The sequence below is a fragment of the Trachypithecus francoisi genome, unplaced genomic scaffold (genome assembly GCF_009764315.1).
Source record: "Trachypithecus francoisi isolate TF-2019V2 unplaced genomic scaffold, Tfra_2.0 Lachesis_group2, whole genome shotgun sequence".
Lineage (NCBI taxonomy): Eukaryota > Metazoa > Chordata > Mammalia > Primates > Cercopithecidae > Trachypithecus > Trachypithecus francoisi.
In genome coordinates, this window is record NW_022681465.1 from 56,046,235 (window position 1) to 56,063,867 (window position 17,633).

General features: G+C 38.0%; 1 long non-coding RNA gene across 2 annotated transcripts in view; it reads right to left on the bottom strand.

The window, feature by feature from the left end:
• Window positions 1-17,633, bottom strand: part of LOC117064973 — a 201,233-nt gene that overhangs the window by 50,757 nt on the left and 132,843 nt on the right. For both annotated transcript variants that reach the window (XR_004429774.1, XR_004429773.1), the window contains exon 2: window positions 6,318-6,734. This is a non-coding gene — a long non-coding RNA (uncharacterized LOC117064973). The remainder of the gene's footprint in view (window positions 1-6,317; window positions 6,735-17,633) is intronic.

Genomic DNA, 17,633 nt, shown 5'->3' on the forward strand with positions numbered 1-17,633 from the left:
GACACCCCACACTTCACAGGGTGGAGTACACCCCTGAGAGGAAGCTTCCAAAGTAAGAATCAGACAGGTACACTCACTGTTCAGCAATATTCTATCTTCTGCAACCTCTGCTGCTGATACCCAGGCAAACAGGGTCTGGAGTGGACCTCAAGCAATCTCCAACAGACCTACAGCTGAGGGTCCTGATAGTTAGAAGGAAAACTATCAAACAGGAAGGACACCTATACCAAAACCCCATCAGTACGTCACCATCATCAAAGACCAGAGACAGACAAAAGCACAAAGATGGGGAAGAAGCGGGACAGAAAAGCTGGAAATTCAAAAAATAAGAGCGCATCTCCCCCTGCAAAGGAGCGCAGCCCATCGCCAGCAACGGATCAAAGCTGGTCAGAGAATGACTTTGACGAGATGAGAGAAGAAGGCTTCAGTCCATCAAACTTCTCAGAGCTAAAGGAGGAATGACGTACCCAGCGCAAAGAAACTAAAAATCTTGAAAAAAGAGTGGAAGAATTGACAGCTAGACTAATTAATGCAGAGAAGGTCATAAACGAAATGACAGAGATGAAAACCATGACACGAGAAATACGTGACAAATGCACAAGCTTGAGTAACCGACTCGATCAACTGGAAGAAAGAGTATCAGCGATTGAGGATCAAATGAATGAAATGAAGCGAGAAGAGAAACCAAAAGAAAAAGAAGAAAAAGAAATGAACAAAGCCTGCAAGAAGTATGGATTATGTAAAAAGACCAAATCTACGTCCGATTGGGGTGCCTGAAAGTCAGGGGAAAATGGAACCAAGTTGGAAAACACTCTTCAGGATATCATCCAGGAGAACTTCCCCAACCTAGTAGGGCAGGCCAACATTCAAATTCAGGAAATACAGAGAACGCCACAAAGATACTCCTCCAGAAGAGCAACTCCAAGACACATAATTGCCAGATTCACCAAAGTTGAAATGAAGGAAAGAATCTTAAGGGCAGCCAGACAGAAAGGTCGGGTTACCCACAAAGGGAAGCCCATCAGACTACAGCAGATCTCTCAGCAGAAACTCTACAAGCCAAAAGAGAGTGGGGGCCAATATTCAACATTCTTAAAGAAAAGAATTTTCAACCCAGAATTTCATATCCAGCCAAACTAAGTTTCATCAGTGAAGGAGAAATAAAATCCTTTACAGATAAGCAAATGCTTAGAGATTTTGTCACCACCAGGCCTGCCTTACAAGAGACCCTGAAGGAAGCCCTAAACATGGAAAGGAACAACCGGTACCAGCCATTTCAAAACATGCCAAAATGTAAAGACCATCAAGGCTAGGAAGAAAATGCATCAACTAACGAGCAAAATAACCTTTAATATCATAATGGCAGGATCAAGTTCACACATAACAATATTAACCTTAAATGTTAATGGACTAAATGCTCCACTTAAAAGGCACAGACTGGCAAACTGGATAAAGAGTCAAGACTCATCAGTCTGCTGTATTCAGGAGACCCATCTCACATGCAGAGACATACATAGGCTCAAAATAAAGGGATGGAGGAAGATCTACCAAGCAAATGGAGAGCAAAAAGGCAGGGGTTGCAATACTAGTCTCTAATAAAACAGACTTTAAACCATCAAAGATCAAAAGAGACAAAGAAGGCCATTACATAATGGTAAAGGGATCAATTCAACAAGAAGAGCTAACTATCCTAAATATATATGCACCCAATACAGGAGCACCCAGATTCATAAGCAAGTCCTTAGAGACTTACAAGAGACTTAGACTCCATACAATAATAATGGGAGACTTCAACACTCCACTGTCAACATTAGACAGATCAATGAGACAGAAAGTTAACAAGGATATCCAGGAATTGAACTCATCTCTGCACCAAGCGGACCTAATAGACATCTATAGAACTCTCCACCCAAATCAACAGAATATACATTCTTCTCAGCACCACATCGCACTTATTCCAAAATTGACCACATAATTGGAAGTAAAGCACTCCTCAGCAAATGTAAAAGAACAGAAATTATAACAAACTGTCTCTCAGACCACAGTGCAATCAAACTAGAACTCAGGACTAAGAAACTCAATCAAAACCACTCAACTACATGGAAACTGAACAACCTGCTCCTGAATGACTACTGGGTACATAACGAAATGAAGGCAGAAAAAAAGATGTTCTTTGAAACCAATGAGAACAAAGATACAACATATCAGAATCTCTGGGACACATTGAAAGCAGTGTGCAGAGGGAAATTTATAGCACTAAATGCTCACAAGAGAAAGCTGAAAAGATCTAAAATTGACACTCTAACATCACAATTAAAAGAACTAGAGAGGCAAGAGCAAACACATTCAAAAGCTAGCAGAAGACAAGAAATAACTAAGATCAGAGCCGAACTGAAGGAGATAGATACACAAAAAACCCTCCAAAAAATCAATGAATCCAGGAGTTGGTGTTTTGAAAAGATCAACAAAATTGACAGACCGCTAGCAAGACTAATAAAGAAGAAAAGAGAGAGGAATCAAATAGACGCAATAAAAAATGATAAAGGGGATCACCACCGACCCCACAGAAATACAAACTACCATCAGAGTACTATAAACACCTCTATGCAAATCAACTAGAAAATCTAGAAGAAATGGATAATTTCCTGGACACTTACACTCTTCCAAGACTAAACCAGGAAGAAGTTGAGTCCCTGAGTAGACCAATAGCAGGCTCTGAAATTGAGGCAACAATTAATAGCCTACCCACCAAAAAAAGTCCAGGACCAGATGGATTCACAGCTGAATTCTACCAGAGGTACCAGGAGGAGCTGGTACCATTCCTTCTGAAACTATTCCAATCAACAGAAAAAGAGGGAATCCCCCCTAACTCATTTTATGAAGCCAACATCATCCTGATACCAAAGCCTGGCAGAGACACAACAAAAAAAGAGAATTTTAGACCAATATACCTGTTGAACATCGATGCAAAAATCCTCAATAAAATACTGGCAAACCGAATTCAGCAGCACATCAAAAAGCTTATCCACCATGATCAAGTGGGCTTCATCCCTGGGATGCAAGGGTGGTTCAACATTCGCAAATCAATAAACGTAATCCAGCATATCAACAGAACCAAAGACAAGAACCACATGATTATCTCAATAGATGCAGAAAAGGCTTTTGACAAAATTCAACAGCCCTTCATGCTAAAAAACGCTCTATAAATTCGGTATTGATGGAACGTACCTCAAAATAATAAGAGCTATTTATGACAAACCCACAGCCAATATCATACTGAATGGGCAAAAACTGGAAAAATTCCCTTTGAAAACTGACACAAGACAGGGATGCCCTCTCTCACCACTCCTATTCAACAAAGTGTTGGAAGTTCTGGCTAGGGCAATCAGGCAAGAGAAAGAAATCAAGGGTATTCAGTTAGGAAAAGAAGAAGTCAAATTGTCCCTGTTTGCAGATGACATGATTGTATATTTAGAAAACCCCATTGTCTCAGCCCAAAATCTCCTTCAACTGATAAGCAACTTCAGCAAAGTCTCAGGATACAAAATTAATGTGCAAAAATCACAAGCATTCTTACACACCAGTAACAGACAAACAGAGAGCCAAATCATGAATGAACTTCCATTCACAATTGCTTCAAAGAGAATAAAATATCTAGGAATCCAACTTACAAGGGATGTAAAGGACCTCTTCAAGGAGAACTACAAACCACTGCTCAGTGAAACAAAAGAGGACACTAAGAAATGCAAGAACATACCATGCTCATGGATAGGAAGAATCAATATCGTGAAAATGGCCATACTGCCCAAGGTTATTTATAGATTCAATGCCATCCCCATCAAGCTACCAATGACTTTCTTCACAGAATTGGAAAAAAACTGCTTTAAAGTTCATATGGAACCAAAAAGAGCCCGCATTGCCAAGACAATCCTACGTCAAAAGGACAAAGCTGGAGGCGTCACGCTACCTGACTTCAAACTATACTACAAGGCTACAGTAACCAAAACAGCATGGTACTGGTACCAAAACAGAGATGTAGACCAATGGAACAGAACAGAGTCCTCAGAAATAATACCACACATCTACAGCCATCTGATCTTTGACAAACCTGAGAGAAACAAGAAATGGGGAAAGGATTCCCTATTTAATAAATGGTGCTGGGAAAATTGGCTAGCCATAAGTAGAAAGCTGAAACTGGATCCTTTCCTTACTCCTTACATGAAGATTCATTCAAAATGGATTAGAGACTGAAATGTTAGACCTAATACCATAAAAGCCCTAGAAGAAAACCTAGGTAGTACCATTCAGGACATAGGCATGGGCAAGGACTTCATGTCTAAAACACCAAAAGCAACGGCAGCAAAAGCCAAAATTGACAAATGGGATCTAATTAAACTAAAGAGCTTCGGCACAGCAAAAGAAACTACCATCAGAGTGAACAGGCAACCTACAGAATGGGAGAAAATTTTTGCAATCTCCTCATCTGACAAAGGGCTAATATCCAGAATCTACAAAGAACTCAAACAAATATACAAGAAAAAAACAAACAACCCCATCAAAAAGTGGGCAAAGGATAGGAACAGACATTTCTCAAAAGAAGACATTCATACAGCCAACAGACACATGAAAAAATGCTCATCATTACTCGCCATCAGAGAAATGCAAATCAAAACCACAATGAGATACCATCTCACACCAGTTAGAACGGCAATCATGAAAAAAGTCAGGAAACAACAGGCGTTGGAGAGGATGTGGAGAAATAGGAACGCTTTTACACTGTTGGTGGGATTGTAAACTAGTTCAACCATTATGGAAAACAGTATGGCAATTCCTCAAGGATCTAGGACTAGATGTACTATATGACCCAGCGATCCCACTACTGGGTATACACCCAAAGGATTATAAATCATGCTGCTATAAAGACACATGCACATGTATGTTTATTGCAGCACTATTCACTATAGGAAAGACTTGGAATCAACCCAAATGTCCATCTGTGACAGACTGGATTAAGAAAATGTGGCACATATACACCATGGAATACTATGCAGCCATAAAAAAGGATGAGTTTGCATCCTTTGTAGGGACATGGATGCAGCTGGAAACCATCATTCTTAGCAAACTATCACAAGAACAGAAAACCAAACACCGCATGTTCTCACTCATAGGTGGGAACTGAACAATGAGATCACTTGGACTCCGGAAGGGGAACATCACACACCAGGGCCTATCATAGGGAGGGGCGAGGGGGGAGGGGGGAGGGATTGCATTGGGAGTTATACCTGATATAAATGATGAATTGATGGGTGCTGACGAGTTGATGGGTGCAGCACACCAACATGGCACAAGTATACATATGTAACAAACCTGCACGTTATGCACATGTACCCTAGAACTTAAAGTATAATAAAAAAAGAAAAGAAAAGAAAAGAAAAGTAAAGAAAACAAGGTATGTAGAAAAAAAAAAGAATTCACAAAATCAAAATAAAATATAATACGTATTTCTGGGGGAAATTGTTTTTGTGTGTGATGGACAAGTCACACTGTTCTAGACATGGGCGAAAACTTTTTTATTAAACAAAAATAAGTAGTAGAACATAACTGCCTGAAACAGACAGTTGCCACCAAGTATTTTGTGAAAAAAATTAAATTTCCATAAAGTTGCCATAAGATTTTTAAATTGTATGCTCTGTTGATGTGTACATATTTGGGTTCCAAAATTTATTACTTCAGCCATAAATACATTTATAAATATCTGCTGAACATATAGAAATTATTTATAAAGCTTTAGCAAGCCAAATTGAATACTTCAGAACCACAATCCAAATGGCACGTCACATTTTAATGGGAAAGAAGAAGAAATACATCCTTGTCATTAAAGAACACCAAGATCAGTTTAGATCATTTATGCCTGGTGATTCTTCTGTGTCTCTTATTGCTAAACATCTCCAATTTGGCTGTGAGCAATAAAAATGATAAACTATACTGATACTATAGTTCTAACTATGGTTACAATTATGCTTAATAACATTTTCATATTTTAACTTCATGTCTTCAGCAAAGAATGTCAAAAATTGAACCAAACATATATTATTTTCATTAAAATAATCAGGAATAATTAAAGCAAAGAGGGTTTAAATGATATTCTGAAGCTTACCCGGGCCATTGAGTCAGGAAGATAAACCAGGTCTCTTGGATTTCAATTCCAGTGTTCTAGTCACTGGTTTGTTCAACTCCCATGCAAAACATCCATACAAAATACACAATGCATATTCCCCCTTCCTATCAAGTGGTTGTCAAAAGAAACACGCCATTACCTTTCCCACATACTGAGGCTCGGAGCCCATGTATTCTTCCAGCACAAAAAATTGATTCCATACCCAGCCACGTTTAACACGTTGGAAATGTGACCGTTGTCCTGGCAGATGGATAACATTTTCTCTTGGCTCTGTGGCTAAAGTCTGCTGTGGCTGTGGTTGTAGTGGTGTTAGGAGACCTCCATCAAACAGAACCCAGAGAAGCAGGGATAAACAGTTCCTTGTAAGCATTGGCAAAGGCTTTCCTACAGCAGAGTAATAAAAACTCCAAAACTTAACGTAGAATTGTGGAATCCAGGTTGGAGGTGTCTGTGGCCTCCACCACTTAGCTTCCTGATTTATTGCAGAAATGATAATGCAGGCATTAATCCTTTTGATGAAAAGGCTTCTGCTGTATTATATTCCATCTAAAGGGACCTATGAAATAGATTAACAAAGATACATTAAATTAATAATATTGCAGGATGGTATTCATCACAACTCTCACTATATCTGCCAACATTTAAGGAAACGGAGAAGAAAGACTATAAAAGAATTATATTAGTAAACGGTCACCGCTATTCGCCATTTTAACTTGCATAAATTGAGTTTTTTACAGACTTGAGAAAATATTAGTTACAAGGAAGCAAAAGGTACATTATAAACAGAAATGATATTTTCAAAAAATTGGAAAACATTTTAAGGAGAAAAATACAGATTGCTATTTTAAAGTCAGCTATTAAGTTAGAGTAGGATCTTGCAACTTCAGCATTATTGACATCTTAGGGTTGATAATTCATTATTGCTGGGAAGCTATTTTGTGCATTTTAAGATTTCTAGTAGCACCTTTTTCTTCTATTTAATAGATGACAGTAGCACCCCTTCCCATATCTGGTTTGTGACAAGAAAAAAGTATCTCCAGATATTGCCACATATCCCCTAGGGGATCAAAAAAATGCCAAAATTAAGAACTACAATGTAGAGAATAAAGAAAACACAATTTTTAAAAAGCAAAAAGCCCCTGAAGTTAGAGAATAGAAAGATACAGACGATCTAAAGAACAAGAGAAATTCTTAAATGTAAAATTGAATGATCTTACTAAAATGTAGATGATGGATACGATGTTATAAGTCTTTATAAATTTAAATTATCTTTAAAAATGTTTCTCTAGCCTAGATGTGCCAGAAACCTTGACAATGTATTACTTTATAGATGTTGTGTAGCTCAGAGAAAAGCTGGATCCCTACCAGAAGCACAACTTTTACTCTGCATTTAGGTAAAATGACTTTTGAGCTTTCTCTTATAACAAATGTTTTTAAATTCACTTGTCTAATATTCATTGAGTGTCTATAATACACTGTCTTTAATTATCTGGTAGATAAGAAAACAGACACAATCTTTGCCTCTCTAAAATCACAAACAGAAAATAAACAGTCAAATAAATAACTGAGGGCAAATTATGCTGATGCGGGGGGAAGAAAAAGCAAACAAGAATATCCTGAGGGTAAAACCCAAGTTGGCCAAAGCCTGTGGTAGGTGATAATTGCACTGGGGTCTAAAGGAATAAAAGCATTCCTGTATTTTCTAAGTAGGCATGATGAAATGTGGCTCTAGCACCAGGGTGATTTTATGCATTTGGCACTAGGGTCACAGTGCTTCGAGCCTGTAAGGTTGCTAAGGGCCAAAAATGTTGGAAGCCAGAAAATATATATAATGCTTCCAAAAAAAGAGAACTAAAATCAAAATCAATGCATGTTTAATTAAATGTCTATAAAACATGGCATTTTTGTCAGCTAGTCAGCTGCAATTCAGATCAATGCATATTCACTTATATGTAATGTAATAAAAATGCTTAATGAGTTCTTCATAAATATTGAAATTTAAATATTAAATGTGGAAGTAGTAATTCACCATACTTGAGATAAGATGTGAGATGGGGAATGTCGGAAAAGTATTTTACACGGCAAACCTAAAAAATAAAAATACAAATAAAAGCGGATATAATTTTTTCTTCCTTATAAGAGTGTAACTGTAACTGTTAGATATTGACAAAAGCATATTTTGTCTTTTTTTTTGATCTTTTCATTCTGACAAAATAGTATTTATAAAAACTTAAGTTAGATCTGCCTTGTCTAATATGGAAACCACTAGTCGTATGTGCCTTTTTAGCTAAAATTTGGCAGTTTGGGATCATGATGTGCTCTACTTTTAAATTATATGTTGAATTTCAAAGACAGTACAAAAAATAAGAAGATATCTTATCTTTTTTTGTTACTTGACATGATGGTATTTTGGATATTTAAGGATAAATAAATACACATTATTAAAATTAATTTTGCTTATTTATTTATTTTTATTTATTTTTTTAAGATGGAGTCTTGCTCTGTCTCCCAGGCTGGAGTGCAGTGGTGTAATCTCGGTTCACTGCAATCTCCGCCTCCCGGGTTCAAGAGATTCTTCTGCCTCAGTCTCCCGAGTAGCTGGGACTATAGGTGTGTGCCACCAGACCCGGCTAATTTTTTGTATTTTTAAAAGTAGAGACGGTGTTTCACCATGTTGGCCAGTATGATCTCTATCTCCTGACCTCAGGATCTGCCTGCCTCAGCCTCCCAAAGTGCCAGGATTACAGGTGTGAGCCACCTCGCCCGGCCTCTTTCCAATTTTTTAATATGTTTACGGGCAAATTAAAATTTGATATGCAACTCACATTTACATTTTGAATTATTTTCCATTGGACAGCACTGATTTAGAAAATACAGTCTGAATCACAAAGTGTGATTTCTATTTAAGCAATTTATTCTTAACATTCAAAGTAAAATATCTAACATGAACTGCATCATATTTGTGGTAAAAATACATTAAAAAGTAAGAGAACATTTTGCATCTATTTCAATAACGTGTAAGCAGGGTAATGTATGTTTGTTTTCTCATTTGTTTTTAAGTTTAAATTGCTAGGATTAACCTGTAAGGTGTTTTAATTTCTTGAATTTTTTTGTTTCTTCCATGTTTCATCCCATACTCATACCAATCCTATTCCAAGCATATCCGTTCAGATTGGGAGATAAATATAAGGAGAAAAGTGGGTGACAGAAACTCTGACTTCCCAAATCTATTCTAGAATATGCCATTAGGTTGTATTTCTGCCTTCCTGTTCTATTAAACCTTCTCTTTCACTATTTTGGGGATATGAGGTATTAACACTCAGACTTTAGAAAACACTGACATCTAAGGTCATCTCTCAAGACAAGTGTCTTTTCATTGTATATTAGAGATTTTTGAGGTTGGACATATGACTACATTCATCATCGTCTCCAGTCTGGTCCAAATTCTCCTTTTCCCTTAGAAGTCAAAGGTGTCTAAAATCTGAGTTATGACTCCCTATCAGAGTAATCTTTTAGAAGTTTTCATCCACTCACATCACTTTCCGTCTGTCGGTTGTGCTAGAATATGTGTCTATAGTGTGGGGAAGTTAGTGAATAAGTGATTGGTAAGTAGAGAGAAATGTGAATTTAACATGCAAAGTGCAGTAGTCCCTGCTTATTTGTGAAGGATATATTCCAAAATGCCCAGGAGATGCCTGAAACCAAGGAGAGTACTGAAGCTGTTATCCATCAATCAGAACACGTTGCTGTTTATGTCTTCCACCCACAAATTTTATACTTTTTCCATTTTAACTAAGCACGTATCATGGGGCTGTAACTTTTGGAGTTTTGGGAGGTGGGACAGCAAAACTAGAAGGGATTTCTTTTTCATTCTTCACAATTTCATGGAGAGGTTTATTCTTACCATAGCAACCTCAGCATATGATTTATTTTCTTTCCTTATTAAGTAGAGAACTTTCACCTTTTCACATAAAGGGCACACTTTATGGTTCCTCTTTGGCATATCCAAGTTGCCAGCATCACTATTCTTGTACTTCGGGGCCATTATTAACTAACCTAAGGCTTTCTTGAATATAAGCACTCAATACTGTGACAGTCAATCTGCTAACCAAGAAGGATAAGTGACTCATGGGCAGGGAGTGTCTACCACGTGAATCCACTGCACAAAAAGACAATACACATCGCAGGTGGGACAGAAGTACATGCTGCAAAATTTCATCATGCTACTCTAAATGGTGCACAGTTTAAACCTTATAAATTGTTTATTTCTGTAGGTTTCTATGTAATATTTTTGGACTGCAGTTTATCACTGGTTACTGAAACCATGAAAAATGATGCAGGATAAGGGATGACTACTGTGTGTTGTTTCATAAGCCAGTTCACCAACACGTAAACAGTTTGCACCACGAAACAACAGCAGCTAAATGCAAACTATAGTAATAAAGCTGAAGTTAACTGGAGCCACAGAGGAGTGCAATGTAGAATATGATGCCCGTTTCCCTCAGGCCCACATTCTGTTCTTACTTTGGCTCTTGTCGGACACAAATTCTATCATACTGTGCTGTGCTTCTTCCAGATTTTTGTGCCTCTCTCTCAGAGTAGGCTGAACCTTACTTGTATCCATGTTATCAAATTACCTTATTTTTGTAAGAATAGAATTTTATATTTACTAGGTATTTATTTAGCAATAGTTTATTTTTGCTGATATTTTCACTGGGATGGTGATTGCCGGTGGTGATTGCACAAGTTTTGGGGATCTGCACTTATCTGTTTTTTCTCTATGAGCCCTATTATTTTAATATGAATTTTGCAGAATGCAATGCTTTGAAAAAACTTGCACATCATACTTAGCAGAAGCACCTGTAATTAAAAACATAAAACTTTCTCCTTGAACATATTAACATCCAGAACTGTAACATGATATTTACGAATTTAACAAGACCTGCATAATCGACCTCTGCATGCTCAACCCCTGCCATTCTCTTCCTTTCCTGAGTCCAAACTCCGTAGTTTTAATTCATATTAATAACAGTAATTAAAGTAATTTATATTCGAAGTATACTTATGTGATTGTTTACTCTTTTCTGGGTGGAGTGGTGGGATAAAGAGAAGCCAGAGAGGAGTAATGGTGCCTATTTTATCAGTCATTCTGTTCCTGGGGTCTACACTATTACCTGGCAAATGATAGGCACCAAGTACATCTTCGTTAAGTTTGAATGAATAATTCGTTGAATGGTAATAGCTAACCTTTATTGAAAACTTACAACGTTCTACATAGTGTTGTATGTTCTGTGCCTATATAACAGCCCTGTGAAGGAGGTGGTATTATTACATCCATTTGACGAAGAAATGGAGAAACAGAGATGCTAAATGACTTGATCATGATCTACATGTTAGTACATAGCAGGTAGGCTTGAATCTGGGCAGTCTGACTATAGAGCTCACACTCTTGGATCCTCTACTGTGTTGTCCCACTGTTAATAGATGTAAAAATACACAAAACCTCAGGGGTTTCCAATCCTATTAAAACAAGGAATATGTGCCTACAAACTTGAGTTTCAAGTTATTTTTCAAAACCTAAGCAGGTATTTCAATACTGGGCAACTTAAGCTTTCAGACTCTTTTAGCTCTTTTGTAAAATTAGGAGATTTAAGCTATCAGGTCAATATAGTTCCTTTGAAGTCCAGAGATCCAAGACTCCCAGCTTTCCACCCACAAGGACCTGGGAAGGACATAATTTTAGGCAGAGGCAGGAAATAATAGACAGGGTCAGTGTTCTTACAGGATTGCACAGTGACTGAAAATTCAGAAAGTGTTCCAACAGCCCAGCAAGGCACTAAACAGGTCACCAGGTTGAGTGATAAGAAGTAGCTATTGTACAGAAAAGCGGGTATGAGGGTTTCCAACTGTTCCAGGCAGCTCTTCCTAGTGAACTTGAACTGTGAATGTAGTCCTGGGGTCTGACAGATGAGATGACAGCCTGTTTGACCTACTTGACAATTCTAAATTTGAGAATTGCTTCTGGCATTGATATTATTAAAAATAAATAAATTACTTAATAGAGTAATAAAAATATTGACTTTGGAACAAGATAGATCTGAAGTATCATTTTAAATGAAGGCACAGCATAGTTTTATGCTACGTAACTATCTGTTGAGTAGCGTTTGAACTGTGGGGACACAATCAACAATATTATTTTATTTGCGGAGCTGTATATAAATATGACTAAGTAAATAGTTTTTGATCTCATCCCTCAATGAGAATGTGTATGAGAGTGCATTTCCTAACTCCTGTCATTGTTTTATAATCCTAAAATCCATTTCAAGTCTGTATAACACTGCAGTCCTTTAGTGAACAGATGAACCAATGTTATTTTCGGTACATGATGCTGCTCCCAGCAGGTCCCAGACTCTGGCCATGGTTGTCAGCCAGGGAGCTTTTAAAGTGCTATATCACAACAAAAATAATGCAAGGAGATTGAAGGACTCCAGTTCTTAAGTGAAAGGGAAACAACTCCCCCAGGCATGAAACACAGGCTAAATTACAAGGAAAAACTATATCAAGCCATCAACCTGGGTACACTTGCCCCAGCACCAATGGTGTTGTTATAAAAGCAAGAATAGAAAGCTTATTCTGTGGGGTCAGCACCCTATGGAAATATGTGAACCTTAAGGAAGACAGATTTGCTACAAAGGACATCATCAGAGGTACGTTTTATTCCATGTACCTGATTTTAGGCACAGTGATAAAATATTTATATTTGTCTATGCTTCCTCATCTTTTGTAGAGCCAGAGTGGTTTTTCAAAGACTTCTTAACTGTGATGATGACTCTCTGGAGCCCAACATCCCTTTTAGCAGGAAGGATTTTTTTTTAAAAAAGTGGTCATATATCAAAGCAGCAGATATTTAGTTGTGAAATACTTACTGACAGTAACACTTTCTTTAAGTGTGCCTCCAAAGCTAAAAGATATACAAAGCTGTGGTTTCCCTAGTTATTTATTTAAATGGGGTATGTTTGCTTCTAAGAATAACTCTTGAAAAAGGTCAAATATGTTTAATATAAATTACATTGAAAGGGTTCTCTTTGTCAGGGACAACTTATTAAGCTGAAAGATTTGTTAATTATTAAAAGGGGTTCTCTATTATGGGTAGCATAATACTAACTGCATACTGGAGAACTCTTTAATGGTGACTATGCTTGTGGTCTATTTAAAATTAATATTCCATGGAGTAATTTTTCAAGGGCACTTCTTAAAATGTAAAAGGAAAATAATACAACTTCCCCCACCTCCTCTTGTGAATAAATGACCCTTTAATTTGAAATAGTAATCAAAAATGATCCCCATTAAACAATATAAGGGGATGCTTTATTTTCCATGTTATATAAAAAAAAATGGCAGCATAACTTATGTAATCCAAAAATTATTAAAATGTCAAAAATATGCTTTATATTTTTTAATGTTATTCTTTACCTTGAAAACATTATTTTCTTTGACTTAACTTCATAAATTAAGCTTTCTGCTTCCCATGGTATGAAATGCATTATAATCAGTAAATATTTAAAGACTTCAAACAAATCTGATAGTTTAAGAATATGACTCCCAGGAAAATTATTTGAAAGTTTCAACAGGCATTGTTATGCAAATTTTAAGCTTTGTTCACGAAAACATGGTACTTTTTGAAAAACCTTGGGAATAAGCATACATTCCTAATGCAGCTTTTTTGGTTCCAGTTAAACCTATCCCGAAAGGAAGTAGGACTCTGTCTCTGGTATAGCAAACCCTTAACACTCACTCTTTTGTTTTATAAACTGCCTGCTGAGAGGCAGACATAGTAAACCAATCTCTGCTAATTCTTACCAGTAAAACAGAGGTGCCTGTAGGTGATTATTACTCAATGCTCTTAATTTATGGGGTTCATTAATCCTGCCTCTCTAGCTTGTCCAGATTCTACTCTCTACTTCACAAGTATGTTAGGAAGCCAAAATATGCTATTTGAATTTTATTTATTTATGTATGTATTTATTTATTTATTTATTATTTTGAGACAGAGTCTCGCTTGGTCACCCAGGCTGGAGTGCAGTGGCGCGATCTCGTCTCACTGCAACCTCCGCCTTCCAGGTTTAAGCAATTCTCTGCCTCAGCCTCCTGAGTAGCTGGGATTACAGGCGTGCGCCAACAAGCCCCGTTATTTTTATTTATTTATTTTTTGTTGCATTTTTAGTATCTTGACCAGGCTGGCATTGAACCCCTGACCTTGTGATCCACCCGCCTTGGACTCCCAAAGTGCTGGGATTACAGGCGTGAGACACCGCGCCCGGCCCAAATTTTAACCGAAATGAAAATGGCTGCTACTGGTATCTCCTACAAGCCAAGAAAGAAAAAAGAAAGAAAGAAAGAAACTCAACATGGGACAGTACTTTATGGCAAGGGACAGAATTTCTCTCTTTAAGGAGAAAAGAAATTCGATCACATCTTTATTTTTGTGGTGCGATTTTAACTGCATTGTTTGAAAACCCTTGATGGGCCGGGCGCGGTGGCTCAAGCCTGTAATCCCAGCACTTTGGGAGGCCGAGACGGGCGGATCACGAAGTCAGGAGATCCAGACCATCCTGGCTAACATGGTGAAACCCTGTTTCTACTAAAAAATACAAAAAACTAGCCGGGCGAGGTGGCGGGCGCCTGTAGTCCCAGCTACTCGGGAGGCTGAGGCAGGAGAATGGCTTAAACCCTGGAGGCGAAGTTTACAGTGAGCTGAGATCCGGCCACTGCACTCCAGCCCGGGCGACAGAGCAAGACTCCGTCTCAAAAAAATAAAAATAAAATAAAATAAAAAAAAGAAAACCCTTGATGGTGTATTCTGAAATTGATCATTTACCTCTGTGGTCTTTCTCCCAAAAATCTGTAACCCCACTCTAATCATAAGACAAGTAAGTCTCAATTAAGAGATTTCCTATAACATGCCTCACCAGTACTTCTTAAAATGGTGAAAGTCGCTGAAAATAAGAAAAATCTGAGAACCTGTCAAAGCCAAGAGGAGTCTAAGCAGACATGACAACTAAATGCAATGGAGGGGATCCTGGAATATAAAAATAATCATAGGTAATAACTAAGGAAAACTGAAGAAAATATGGACTTTAGATAATAATAATGTTGTGAATATTGGTTATTCACCTGCAAGAAGTATAACTATCCTAATATAAGATGTACAGAAGAGGGGAAACTGGGACTCAGTTATGGCTAAAATAAGGTACAACCTACTTTCTGTCAGACACTGAACGAATTTACCAGAAGTAATGTGACAAGATCGGGGAAAAAAGTCCCGGCGTGGCGGCTCAAGCCTGTAATCCCAACACTTTGGAGGGGCAAGGCAAGCAGATCACTTGAGGCCAGAAGTTCAACAACAGCCTGGCCAACATGATGAAACCCTGTCTCTACTAAAAAATACAAAAATTTGCTGGGTGTGGTGGCACGCACCTGTAGTCCCAGCTACTTGGGAAGTTGAGGCAGGAGAATTGTGGGAACCCAGAAAGCAGAGGTTGCAGTGCACCGAGATCACGCCACTGCACTCCAGCCTAGGTGACAGAGTAAGACTGTCTCAAAAAAAGAAAAAAAAAGAATGAGAAAAAAAGAATTTGAGTCCTATTTAGACATTGCTTTGTCACGTATAGAAATCTTGCTAAAAATTCAAGGAGATCTCCATTTTGATTATTTAACAACGTGTAGAAGAAGGATACCTATGATGGAGAACACTTTGAATTTTCAAATTGTGTTCAAATTCTATATCAACAAAATAAGGGAAAATGCTCCTGCAGGGATAGATTGAAGGTTTCCAGGAAGCCCCCCACTGGGGATTGATGGCGAGCTGCTCAGAAAATCAGCTCAGAGTAAGTTTAGAGAAAATTCCAGTTGTAGTGATACCATCAAAATTGTCTGAAGGCACTTAGACTCTATCATACCCCTGTGTGGTATTCCTGAATTCCCAATTTTATGTAGTTAATCAGGACTGAATAAAAAATAAATGATGATAGGTGCATTCTGAGAGTGAAATTTAAAAGTAGGATGTAATGCTTCTGGAATGGCAGAGTAAGGAGTTATGCTGACATTCTACACAGCAAAGCAGCAAGTTCACTGAGAAAATTAGTTAATAATTATCATTTAAAGTCTCTAGAAATGTTCTTAAGTGTATTCAGCAAGCAAAATAACACTCATTGCCAGCTGTGTTTCTCATCCTTCTTGCCAGTCCTGAGTTGTAGAAACACCATTTCTAGTGGGTGTGGAGGAGAGAACCAAGACTTCCTTTTCCCCAGTGCGTCTCAGAGGATAAAAGCTCTATTTCAGATCCAGCACATCAAGCATACTGGGACTTCCTCTCCTTTCCTTTGGTCTCTTGTAGAGCAGAAGTTCCACATTCGTAGGGATAAATGAGAAGACCAAGGGCTGCAATCCCTATCACCACCACCACCACCACCACCACCAATGCCCCCTTAAAGAGGGAAGGTAACCCTAGAGGGTATGAGGGTCCCAACACCCAGTTTTGTTGCATTGATATAGGCATTCCTCTCAGGGGTAACAGAGGCCAAAAGGACAAAGGGCTCTACAGCTTTGTCTCAGGGGACATACTTTATTTGGACAGAGTGTAAACTCCTTGTCTGATGTTGAAAGTAGTAAAAATCCGGCAGGTTGCAATTATGAGGAAGTTGGTGGTTCTGTGATACATGCAAAGGGACAATCAAGAAGAGCTCTCATGGGACCACGATCAACTCTGGGGATTGGTAAGGTAATTATACATATTAAGCTTTACTTTCTTACTACCAATCACTGCATAGCATGAGGCAGATGTGAAAGTGTCCTCCAAGGTAAACACAAAACTTTTGATGTGGCAGGAGTTCCACCTGCACAAAGGACTTAAATGCAGCTTCATACCAAATACTAACTGAACAACATGCTACTCTGACTCAGATGCAGCAGTACAATGGTAAAAAGTAAAAATCTAACTGGCTAAAGGGTCTTAAGAATAGCCATTGACCAGCAGGCTGTTTACACTGACATTAGACAATATCATATGTGGCCATGATTAAAGATAGAAAACAGAAAAATTCTGAGCAGGCAGGGGCTAAAAACTGTGGGGGTAATAGATTTCGCGAAATGAGTTCATTCAATTCACTAAAGAGAAAAATGACTAAGCAAACAACAACAACCCCCAGGAAGGGGACTGGTGGTTGAGTAACTAGAACTGTTAGAATATATTACTTATAAAGTCAATTTCCCACAATTTTAAGACATGCAAAGAAACAGAAAAATGGGATCCACACATCGGGAGAGAAAATCAGAGAAACTAGTCATTGAAGGAGAAAATCAGAGAAACTAGTCATTGAACCAGACAGTGGACTTGGAAAGCAAGGAGGTCAAAGTAACATTATAAACATCTTGAAAGAACCAAATATAACCATGC